General features: G+C 48.2%; 1 protein-coding gene across 19 annotated transcripts in view; it reads left to right on the top strand.

Annotated features, from left to right (window-relative positions):
- Positions 1–12,246, top strand: part of ANKRD11 (ankyrin repeat domain containing 11) — a 232,400-nt gene that overhangs the window by 63,268 nt on the left and 156,886 nt on the right. The window lies entirely within an intron of this gene.

Below are 12,246 nucleotides of genomic sequence, written 5' to 3'. Positions count from 1 at the left end.
GAAAGAGCCTGGAGCATTCCATATGTTAGGGCCGAAGGATCCAGCCAGTCATGGCCGCTCAGCTGGGCCTTGTCATGAAACTCTCTTGAAGGGGAGGTCTCCTTGCCGTCTTCCTTTTTCATTTCTAAATTACTCTTGTCCATAAGCTCGATCTTATGGTGAACGTCCATCTGTTCCAAAGAATTAAGCTGAATGGATCAAAAGGGTAGAATGCTCAGAGGCCAAGGACAGCTGTTTTCTTATGGCAATGCTTCTACATAATGAATTGTGTGTGTCATGTTTTGTGTCACATTATAATGTGTGTCCATATATTTTGTGTGTGTGTGACATAGGGTCTCACTCCATCACCCACGGCTGGAGTGTGGGGCCGTGATCAAGCTCCTTGCCTGGACCCCACAGGCTCAAGTGACCCTCCTGAGTAGCTGAACACATGGCCATGTACCACCATGCCTGATTTTTTTGTTTTTTGTAGGGATGGGTCCCATCGTGTTGCCCAGGCTGGTCTTGAACTCCTGGGCTCAGACCATACTGTGATAGAGTGTGAATGGGGGTGAGTGTGTGATTGGTGAGGTTTCGGGTATGGTGGTGACATAGTATAAAAATATAGAAACCATACGTGTCACTCTAGAGAATTTGAAGAATATTGAGAAGTATCAGGAAGAAAGTCAAGACCTGAGCTTGGCTTTGAAGAATGAATAGGCGTTTGCCAGGTGGACACAGTGGAAAAGGGCTTTCTAGGAAGACGGAGAGGGACCCTCCTAAACTGGAAGGCGTTTGCTGTTGCTCAGAGGCTGGGGAGGCAGCCAGATGGTGGCACTCAACACAGTTCATGCCACGGACTCTGGGAGGCGGCTGCCACGGCGATGGGTCCTGAGGTTGCAAATAGCGGCTGCCAGCCTGGAGAAACACTGGAGTGTGTCCCATGTAGGGCTGGGAGCTTTTGTCCTGTGAAGCTTTTATTTTCCAGGGGGGTGTGTGTGTGTGTGTGCACGCGTGTGTGTGTGTGTGTCTCTGTGTGTGTGTGTGTGTGTGCGCGCGTGTGCGTGATGCGTGTTCGCGTGTGTGTCTGTGCGTGTGTGTGCGTGTGCGTGCGTGTGTGTGTGCGCGTGTGTGTGTGTACTGCATCACGATGTACAACATGAATATATTGCCTGGTAGCCCAGTGACTTGTGCACACCAGCCTGAGGTGTCAGTAAGAAGTGAATCAGATGTGGCAGATTCTCGCCTTAGCACTGTGGGGAATAAGTTGATGGTGTGTGTGGCTGGAGGTGGAGATAAGTGAGTTGTTATGATGATGTAGGTAAAGAAATACTGAGACACTCTTGAACTGGAAATCAGGGCGGTGGCCGTAGGGAGGGGTGACAGTGATGGGCAGGAGCTGGAATGGACAGGATTTGTAAGTGGGCTTTTCATGGGGAGGAGGCGGCAGCTGGTTTCTGGCTTGGAGGCTAGTTAGAGAGCGGTGCCCGGCAGCAGGGCGGGGGATACAGGAAGGAGTGGGGTGAGGGCTCTGTATGTGCACAGCCTGTGTGAGGAGAGCTGAGCTCTGTGGGAACATTGTCTCTGATTGACAGCGTCTCTGGTTGGACATTGGTGCAGTGGATTCAGTGGGTTCAGCTCTCATTGGCAGAGCTGGGATTCAGCAGCAGGTTGTTAAAGCCAGAGGCAGGTGAGAGTGCCCAGGCAGTGGCTGAAGACATTGAGGGAGGAGGTGGAGGAAGGAGATCTAGCAAGTGAAACAAAATGGAAACAAAGTTTACAAGAGAAACTGGGAATGGTGGAGTGGAAGCCTGGGAAGAGAGAGTGATTTGTAGGTTCAGCGCCAATGCCAGACCATGTTAGATGAGTGCCAGTTATGTTCTGTGTTTCTCGCAAGAAACATGGAGGTGGCATCTCTCCAGGGCTGTCGTGGGGGTTGAATGAGGCGATGTGTGGAGAGCACAGAGTGGGCGTGCGTGGGTGTGTGATCACCGTGGTGTGGCCAGCGGTGGTGATGGTAGGGGCAGCCCCTCAGCAGCTGGCTCTCTCTTCAGCCCGTGCGGCCTGCCAGGACTCTTCCAGACACGGGCCGTGTCGCCGAACAGCGCGGAGCTGGTGCAGACGTGGGTAAAGATGTTCGTCCAGTCGCACGCACCGGCCAGCTGGCTCGTATTTATCTTCTGTACTTTGCCTTTGCTGCTTGAGAGTTCTGTAAACAATTCTTAATAAACAAAGAGGCAGGTTTTATGTGGAAACTTCTGGGAGAGGAGAGGATTTCACTGAATGCAAACAGGAGGAAGGAGCAGATGTAAACCCTGGCGTCCGGAAGCAGGGTTGAGTCAGCGGCGCCTTGGTCTTAGGAGGAGGCTGGGATGGATAGGTTGAGCCCGGAGTGGCCATTTCTGTTTCTCCACCTGCACACCCACTTCCAAGGCTTACAGGGGCTTCCTTTGTGACATAGGAGGAAGCACAGTGGCAAGAGGAGAGCACAGGCAGGGCTGATGAACATGATGACTCTCAGAAAGAAACTGTGTAAGGTCATATGTAAGGAGCAGACTCCTTTCTGTCTTAAGGAAGAAATAGAATCATTTTGGTGATGTTTCTTTTGTTACAGTGGCCGGCCATCAGGTTGCGTTAATAAAATGGAAAAGTAGTGTTTCAAGATGGTGGACAAGTCTAGCTGGGCGGGGACAGAGCCTGCAGTGTGGAATGCGTGCCAGTCCGCCATTCATCCAAGGGGCATTTGTTGACTTTTGTCCTTATTAAAGGACAGCGCACCTGCTGTGTACTAGAATGTCTGAGCATGAGAGTGAGAATCCCACGCTTCAGGGATGTCGCTGTTCTCTCGGGAGCTGTGTAGTCCCTTCCCTCCCCCAACCCCCATTTACATTCTGTTCGTTGCATCTCAGACGTTGAGCTGTACAAATCATTGTGGGCTCATATTCTAAATCAAAAGAACACTACACATTCAGGGACAGTGGTGTATTTTTATTTTATTTTATTTTTTTGAGGTGGAGTCTTGCTCTGTCGCCCAGGCTGTAGTGCAGTGGCACGATCTTGGCTCACTGCAACCTCTGCCTCCTGGGTTCAAGTGATTCTCCTGCCTCAGCCTCCAGAGTAGCTGGGATTACAGGTGCCCGCCGCCACACCTGGCTAATTTTTGTATTTTTAGTAGAGACGGGGTTTCACTATGTTGGCCAGGCTGGTCTCGAACTCCTGACTTTGTGATCCACCCACCTCGGCCTCCCAAAGTGCTGGGATTACAGGTGTGAGCCACCATGACCGGCCTATGACAGTGGTGTATTTTTAAAGGGAAGAATGTTGTGTTTGTTATTGAAGAAGTTTATTTATTTATTTATTTAGAGATGGGGTCTTGCTCTGTCACCCAGGCTGGAGTGCAGTGGTACAGTCTCTGCTCACTGCAAGCTCCGCCTCCCGGGTTCACACCATTCTCCTGCCTCAGCTTCCCCAGCAACTGGGATTACAGGCGCACACCGCCACGCCTGGCTAAATTTTTTGTATTTTTAGTAGAGACGGGGTTTCACTGTGTTAGCCAGGATGGTCTTGCTCTCCTGACCTTGTGATCCGCCCGCTTCGGCTTCCCGAAGTGCTAGGATTACAGTCGTGAGCCACTGTGCCTGGCCAAAGAATTTTATTTTAATTAATTAATCTATTTTTTTGAGATGGAGTCTTGCTCTGCTGCCCAGGCTGTAGTGCAGTGGCACGATCTTGGCTCACTGCAACCTCTGCCTCCTGGGTTCAAGTGATTCTCCCATCAGCCTCCCGAGTAGCTGGGATTACAGGCGCCCACCACCACACTCGGCTAATTTTTGTATTTTTATTAGAAATGGGATTTCACCATGTTGGCCAGGCTGGTCTCAGACTCCTGACCTCAGGTGATACATCTGCTTTGGCCTCCCAAAGTGCTGGGATTAGAGGCATGAGCCACTGCACGTGGCCGATATTGAAGAATTTTAGACCTTTCAAACTAAAGAGGTTTTAAAAAAAAAGTCAAATCAGTGCCCTTGTTTTATTCCCCCCCCTTAATACTTCAAAGTAAAAATAATCATTTTAGAAAAATCTGGTATCATATGATTACTAGACTTTTTTTTTTTTGGAGGCACACTCTGTCTCCCAGGCTGGAGTGCAGTGGCATGATCTCAGCTCACGGTAACCTCTGCCTCCTGGGTTCAAGCAGTTCTTCTGCCTCAGCCTCCCGAGTAGCTGGGATTACAGGTGTGCGCCACCACAACGAGCTAATTTTTTTGTATTTATTGTAGAGATGGGGTTTCGCCACGTTGGCCAGGCTGGTCTCAAACTCCTGACCTCAAGTGATCCTCCCGCCTTGGCCTCCTAAAGTGCTGTGCCTACAGGCGTGAGCCACCACCCCAGCCCCTAGACATTTCAATTATGTCTTTTCTACTCTCAAAAAAGTTTTAAGAAAAACTTGTATGGTTCTGTAAGTTGTAGTATGTAAGAGGTTTACAGTTCCATATAGATTTTTGGATCAATTTTGAAAACGGAGTTGGAAATCTGATAGTCCCTGCACCGAATCCTTAGGCCACCTTGGGAGTGTTGCCGTTGTAAAGATACTATGTCTTTTGATCCATGAATGTGGGATTTTCCCCCCACTTATGTAGGTCTTCAGTTTCTTTCAACAGTGTTTTGTGGTTACAGGGTGCAAGTTTTACACATCTTTGGTTAAATTTGTTGCTAAATATTCTTTTTGATGCTGTTTTAAATGGAAATGTTTCCTTCATTTTTTCAGATTGTTCATTGCTTGTGTATGATGATGATACGGCTGACTTTTGTATATTGATCTTGTATCATGCACCTCTGCTGAGTTGATTGACTGATTGAAGACCTGGTTGCGTACCAAGAGATGGTTCTTCATGGAGTTGTATCTGATTCTGAGGTTCCTGCTTAGCAAAAGACAGGCTGGTGACAGGTGTCCTGACGTCCGCTGCCACTTGGGTTATTCATTTTATGAAACAGACAGTGAGTGTTGGGAGAGGTCCCACATAACTAAGTGATTGTTGAGTAGGAGCTTCACACTGAATGAAACGGCTGCTTCCCAGATTTCTCCATCTTCTCTGTTTCGCAGTGTCCATGACACTGATCATAAAATGGTGAGGCCAGCAGTGAGCTCCAGAGACAAGTAGATCACAATATATTCATGGTTTCTTTTGAGTTTTGCCATGAGAGTGTGGTGCTGATTGGAATTCTGTGGGTTTACTAAGAGCTAGAAGTAAATTGGTCATCTGTGTGCCTGATTTACGCTTTCTGAAAGGTTGGTCTTATGTCTTTGTTGGTCAGGATTTCAGATTTGTGTGTGTGTGTGATGTTTAAGTGACCATCAGAGCTTCTCGTTCCCTTTCAAGGCTTGTTTTAGTGAAGCCAAGCAGGGAGTTGGCGTTTGTTGCTCAGGGAGCTTGTGAACTCGGCCGGCGCTGGCTGGGGGCCTGTGGAGCCTCCTGTGGGAGGGAGGCAGGTATTGCACAGTCCTGTGTTGTCTGTCCTTCCTGCAGCTTCTCCTGCTGTGTTATTGGGACTCTTCTCCCTGTTGGCTTTTGCGTCACTTTCTCTGGTTTGATTTCATGCCTTTGTCCTCCTAATTTTAAGGTATTTCCCAGTTTCTGATCTACAGCTTCCTTTTTTGTTTTCATTATAGCTGTGTGTCTGTTTACTTTCAAACACAAATTGTTTTTGCCATTCCGCTGGATCTGGTGAGGAAGGGAAGGTTCTGGCAGGAGTTGGATGCCTTCTCTGAGGACTCAAGGTTCTCCTGCCTTCCATAGTTGGCTTTTGTTCTTCAGCAAAGGAGTTTGATTCCTATCAGGGCAGGCGTTGTGGAAAGGGAAGAACGGTTGTGTGAAATCATTTCTTCTCGTTCTCATTCTGCATTCATCCACTTTGCACCTTCTTCTGCTAAATGGTATAAAGAGAACTGTTTAGGAACATTGATTTTGTTTCCTGTTTCATTTTTTCCTGTAGTAAAAAGAAACATTTGCATTGAAGAAGGAAGCCTGGTTTTCCTTCCAGCTCCTCCCCATGCTCACCTCAGTTCTGAAGTTTGCTTAGTTGCCTTTACTCCCTCGAGCCTTCTCTTTCACTTTAGATCAGAGAAAACAAACAAGTAGCACCCCACCCTTAAGAAACACCAAAAACAGGAAACAAATAACTGCACCTTCTCCGCCCTCAGCCCAAAAACACGAACGGGGCGGGTGTGTTCACTGGAAGAAGGCCAAGGTTAGGAGACTCGCCTGATCAGAGTGATAGGTGGCCTGTCCGCACCAGCCGGCCTTGGCATTGGGGGCTCCTGGCACCATTGTGGGAGTGGAATCCAATTGGTTGTGTCGTTTTTTTGACTGAGAACTAAAATGAGATGCGGCTGGATCGTAGGTCTTTAGTGTTCCGTTTTAAGTCCTCTAGAGTTACATTGTATGGAGATTTTTAAGCCATAATAATAGCAGGTGCATATTCATGGTTTTTACATTTCCAGTTTCAAGACTGATCGTGGTGAAGAGTGTGGGCTCTGGAGCCAGCCTGGTTTCAAGTCTTGGCCCCACATTTAGTCAATGTGACCTTGACTAAATTTCTCACACCCCTGGGGCCTCAATTTTCTCATCTGCAAAGGGGAGATAATAATGATACCTACTCCGTGGGATCATTGTCAGGATAAAGTGAGTTGATAGTAGATAAAGCCATATGAAATTATCAATATTGGACTCTTTCCTTTTTGGACTTTTTTTTTTTTTTTAAATAATTTGAGCTTTTTAAAAAATAATTTGTGTCTTCACTTACAGTTGTAAGAAATCCTTGAGAGCCCCTTGTACACTTTGGCCAGTCTCCTCCTCTCTTCCAGTGGTAACACATTGGAGAACTGTGCCCTTAATAGAACGTCACAGCCAGGATGTGGACACGGTATCGCTGACCAGTCTTAACTCAGGTTGCCTGAGGTTTACCTGTACGTGTGTGTGAGAGAGACGGATTGATTGATCGGAGTTCTGTGCAGGTTTGCCCCGAGGGCTCCCGTCCCTGCCGTGTTGCTGTACTGAACAGTTCCACAACCGCGAGGATCTGCCCTTTGCCCTTTTCTAGCCACATTTGCCCTTCCAGCCCATCTCCCCACCCTGGTCCCTAACCCCTGGGAACCTCTAATTTGTCCTCCATTTAAAGAATTTGTCATAAGAATGTCATATACATGGAATCGTAGAATTGTGACCTTTTCGACTGGCCTTTTGCTCAGTGTAATGTTTGCTCTGTTTGCTGCTGAGTGGTCTGCATGGTGTGGGTGGACGGCAGCTTAGTATCTGTCTACCCATTGTGAGAAACACACATTCACCCGTCCAAACCCAAAGAATGGACTTGGAGACACACAGAACAGCGGAAGCAAGACTTTCTTCTTTTTCTTTTCTTTTTTTTTTTTTTTTAAAGACAGAGTTTTGCTCTTGTCACGTAGACTGGAGTGCAATGGCGTAATCTCGGCTCACCGCAACCTCCACCTCCTGGGTTCAAACGATTCTCCTGCCTCAGCCTCCCTAGTAGCTGGGATTACAGGCATGCACCACCATGCCTGGCTAATTTTGTATTTTTAGTAGAGACGGGGTTTCTCCATGTTGGTCAGGCTGGTCTCGAACTCCCAACCTCGTGATCCGCCTGCCTCAGCCTCCCGGAGTGCTGGGATTACAGGCGTGAGCCACTGTGCCCGGCCAGGAAACAAGATTTTTAATGGCAGTCTTGCAAGATCGGGTGCCTGGTAGGCAGGCACACCCACAGCAGTCACAGCAAGTAGCTTATCTCCCAGCACGCAAGTCACTCCCCCAGTTCCTCTTTGGTTGAGTACTGTGGAGTTGCAATCTTCCCGGAGGTCGCCTGAGTTTCATTATCCCCCTTATAAGGTTGTACCCCGTCCCCTTACCTGCGTACGTTTTTATTTCCCAGTACCGAAACTTTCTTGCCATTTGTGGGTTGACCCTCCTCTGCATTTTGTTCATTATTGTGGCCTTCCCGGTGCGTGAGCCGTGTGGTTTGTTCCCTCCGCAGGCTGGCCGCCAGTGCGCAGATAGATCACGCCTGGAAAATGGACCATTTAAAATGTTTTCTTACACCATCGAAGCACATCTGGGCTGATTCCAGTTTCTGGTGCTTATGAATAAAACAGCTATGAACAACTGAGTGGGGGTTATGGGACCATTTTTGACCTGTGGTAATGGTGGGCTCACATGGCTGAGTCGAGTTAGGTCAGGTGCTGAGTGCCTGCTGCTGCACGTTAGGTGTTTCTGCCTGAAAGCAGCAGGCACCATCTTGTCCTTTCAGGTTCACTCTGACCACACATCTCATACCTTCTCTGTGCATGTATTTGAAGTTACTGAAAAGGTATGTATCAGGAAAGCCGCAGCTCTGCACTAGTCTCTTAAAACCCATCCGTGTGCTCCTGTACTCACTGGGTTTCGTGAAAGGAATGTACAGCCGCCGTTGTGTGGGAAGTAGGGAAAAGACAGACCTGACCCTGAGACAGGCTGGTGTGACTGCCGTTTGGAGCCCAGGCTAATGGTGCTGGTTAGTCAGCCAGTGTCGGGGGCAGACGCCCATCGTCAGTGGCTCCCCTGTGGACCCTCCCACTCAGCCTCACACGAGTGAAAATCATCGTTTGCATACGGTCATGATTGAAAAAGTGCTCTGGCTAACAGCGTTTTGAGACCAAGGCCAGTGTAGGGACCAGTGTTTGCTAACATGGACTCCTGGGCTCTGCGGGTGTTGGGAAAGTGGCTCACGGGAGGGAGCTGAGGGGCCTGAGCTCACAGCTGTGAAACCAGAGTGGCCCTTGGTTGTCTGAAGGAGCAGGCGGTGTGGGGCAGCCACAGGCCTCATGGTTTTTCTTTGCTATCAGTTGGAATTAGTCAGTGTGGATAAAAAGAATTGCTCATCTTAGTGGACTGAAGACTATGGTTAGCAATTGTAGATCTCCTGATTGAAAAAAGTGATAATTGATGTGCCTTGATATAAAGAAAGAAAAAAAGAAAAAGTGATTAAAGTGCGAGTGAATTAAACATTCATAGAGTTGTGTAGGTCACAGTCTCCTGAAACTTGTGGTTTTCTTAGGAGAGAAAAGGGAGACTCTGTAAAAAAAGTTAGCAATCTTGAACTTCCGTTCCTTTCCAAAAATAAGCGTCAGGTCTGCCCAGCTTCCTTCCCAGGGAGGCTGTCATTCTGTTTCGGACAGTGCTTGTGGCCGTGACTGTTTGTTGAGAGCCTGCATAAAGCAGTTGTCATGCAGCAAAGCGAGGGGAGAGCTGATACGTTGGAAGAAGTGGGGTGCGATTGGGTCCGCGCGAATGTCGTGGTGTTACTTGACAGTGGTTTGGATATTTATTCTTAGGGTCTCAGTGCCTTGCCCAGGTGGAGTGCAGTGGTGCCACCCTAACTCACTGCAGCCTTGGGCTTCTGCGCGGATGTGATCCTCCCACCTCGGCCTCTTAAAGTTCTAGGATTATAGGTTTGCCCTGGAACTCTTTCCTCTTATGTAAGTGTAACTTTTTACCCATTGATTGTATTAAATAATTTTCTTTCCCTATCCCTAATGTGGCAGCTAGCCCATTAAAGGAGTTGGTGAGAGTAAGGATCTAGAGTAGTAAGAGAAATTTAAAGCCTTGCATTGCTCCACCATTTAGAGAGAACTGCCATTAGTATTAAAAATATCTCCTGGTTTTTCTAACACAGAATGCGCATAGCAGACGTCCTCAGCACCTGGGATTGTCATCTTGTCCTGTTGCCATTTCTCTAGGTAGAAGCATCTCCCGTTGTTTCACCTGGATTATGGTTTTGGTTGTGCCTGTGTGCCGACCCTCACCCCCACCTCCAGACATGGACGGGTGATGGCCCCATCCCTGACTCCGTGGTCCCATCACCACACACTGACTCTTCCTGTCTCCATGGTCTCTGTCTGCACTCGGCCTCCACAGACCTGTTGAGTTCTGAGTTGCTGTAGACATGAGCTGACAGTAAGAAGTGTCGCCTGGTGCTTTTCTGTTTGACAACATAGCTTGTTTATAGTTGTGGTGGTGTTTTGATGTGAACATGTATTCTAAATGAAGGTTTTTTTCATACCTTAGAACATTTCTTTACTTGGGAGGCTGAGGTGAGAGGACCCCTTGGGCCCAGGAGGTCAAGGCTGCAGTGAGCTGTGTTTGTACCACTCCATCCCAGCCTGGCAACACAGGGAGTCCTGTCTCTTAAAAAAAAACAAACTGTGATGTTTATTCCAAATATTTTAGAGGCTCTGGATTGGTATTTTCTTCCAGAAATAATGGGATCAGTTACTGAGATTTTCTCTTAGTCAGAAAGAAAAGACCTTTAGACCAGAATTTTCTCTTCCCAACTTGCTTTTAATACCCTGCAGGACCCTAAGACAACAAAAAACTTAGTTTTGTTTTACTTTACCTGATTTGGGCCCAGTTTTTTCATATATGTGAATAACAGCAGTTGGATTAAAGCAGTAGTTCTCACTGGCGTGTTTTCCCCTTTTGCCGACATCATCTGGAGACATTTTTGGTTGCCAGGATTTGCTGGGTGGCCCTTCTGGCACCTAGGAGACCGACGCTGCTCAACCCCGTTGCGCACTGAACCCATATGCCAGTGGCACTGAGCGTGCGAATTGTTTGACTCACGGCGCTTTGAGTACCCTCAGGACTCGGGGGGTCGATGCTGGGGTTCCTTGCTGGCTTCCTGCTGCCGATACTCTTCCCCTCTCTGAGCCGTTTTACGGACAGCTTTGTGGCACACTTGCTGCTTTCACTGAAACCAGGCTGCTTATTCACATTTATTTTTATTGATGGATTGATTGAGGCTGGAGTGCAGTGGTGTGAGTAGCTCTGGTCACAGGAACACGCCACCATGCCCAGCTAATTTTTTGGATTTTTTGTAGAGATGGGGACTCACTGTATTGCCTGGACTGGTCTCCAACTTCTGGGCTCGAGCAGTCCACCTGCCTCAGCCTCCTGAAGTGCTGGGATTACAGGCGTAAGTCCGCACACCCAGCACACATTTATTTTTAATGGTCCTTGAGGTTAATGGTAGCTTTGAACAATCCTGTCCAGGAGAGTAAGGAGGGAAAAACCTCACTCCATCTTTGCAAAACACACATGTCATGAGTGTTGCTCAGGAAACACGCGATTCTCTTGGATGCTAAGTGCAGAGCTGGGGAACCTGCACCAGCAAGCCCTGTCTTGGGAGCTGCCTTCAATCCTGTCTGTGCTTCCCTCCCTGGTTCTGCACACGGAAGTGTGTGGAGTTGGAGGAGAGCCTGATGCTTGGATGTTACTGAAGTAACATGGGTGTGGATTTTTTTTTTTGTTCCCCCATTTAGACTGGTTTGTTTTATTCTTGGAGCCCCCAGAGCTCTTCAGGGAGATTATATAGTTTTATTCAGCTCCTTTTTTTTTTTTCTTTGAGATGGAGTCTCGCTCTGTCACCCAGGCTGGAGTGCAGTGGCCGGATCTCAGCTCACTGGAAGCTCCGCCTCCCGGGTTTGCGCCATTCTCCTGCCTCAGCCTCCCGAGTAGCTGGGACTACAGGCACCCGCCACCGCGCCCGGCTAGTTTTTTGTATTTTTTAGTAGAGACGGGGTTTCACCGTGTTAGCCAGGATGGTCTCGATCTCCTGACCTCGTGATCCACCCGTCTCGGCCTCCCAAAGTGCTGGGATTACGGGCTTGACCCACCGTGCCCGGCCTTTTTTTTTTTTTTTTTTTTTAAAAGACGAGTCTTGCTCTGTCGCCCAGGCTGGAGTGCAGTGGTGCGATCTTGGCTCACTGCAACCTTCGCCTCCCGGTTTCAAGTGATTCACCTGCCCTAGCTTCCCAAGTAGTTGGGGTTACAGGCACACACCACCACATCTGGCTAATTTTTGTATTTTCAGTAGAGAGGGGTTTTGCCCTGTTGGCCAGGCTGGTCTTGAACTCATGACCTCAAGTGATCCACCCACCTCAGCCTCCCAAAGTGCTGGGATTACAGGCGTGAGCCACCGTCCACAGCCTTATTCAGCTTTTTAAAAAATGGTACTGCAGTATAATCTTTCCTCTTAAAATACTCAGTGGAAATGAAAACCACCTTATCTTTTTTTGCACCTTTTGTATAGTTTACAACTTAATATGCTTCTTAAACTTAAAACTAGCCTTTTAAGGTAGGGCACGGTGGCTCACGCCTGTAATCCCAACACTTTGGGAGGCCGAGGTGGGCGGATCACCTGAGGTCAGGAGTTCAAGAC

This window comes from Macaca fascicularis, chromosome 20 (genome assembly GCF_037993035.2).
Source record: "Macaca fascicularis isolate 582-1 chromosome 20, T2T-MFA8v1.1".
Taxonomy (NCBI): domain Eukaryota; kingdom Metazoa; phylum Chordata; class Mammalia; order Primates; family Cercopithecidae; genus Macaca; species Macaca fascicularis.
Note: the sequence above shows the minus strand (reverse complement) of the source record. Positions and strands in the feature narration are given on the sequence as shown.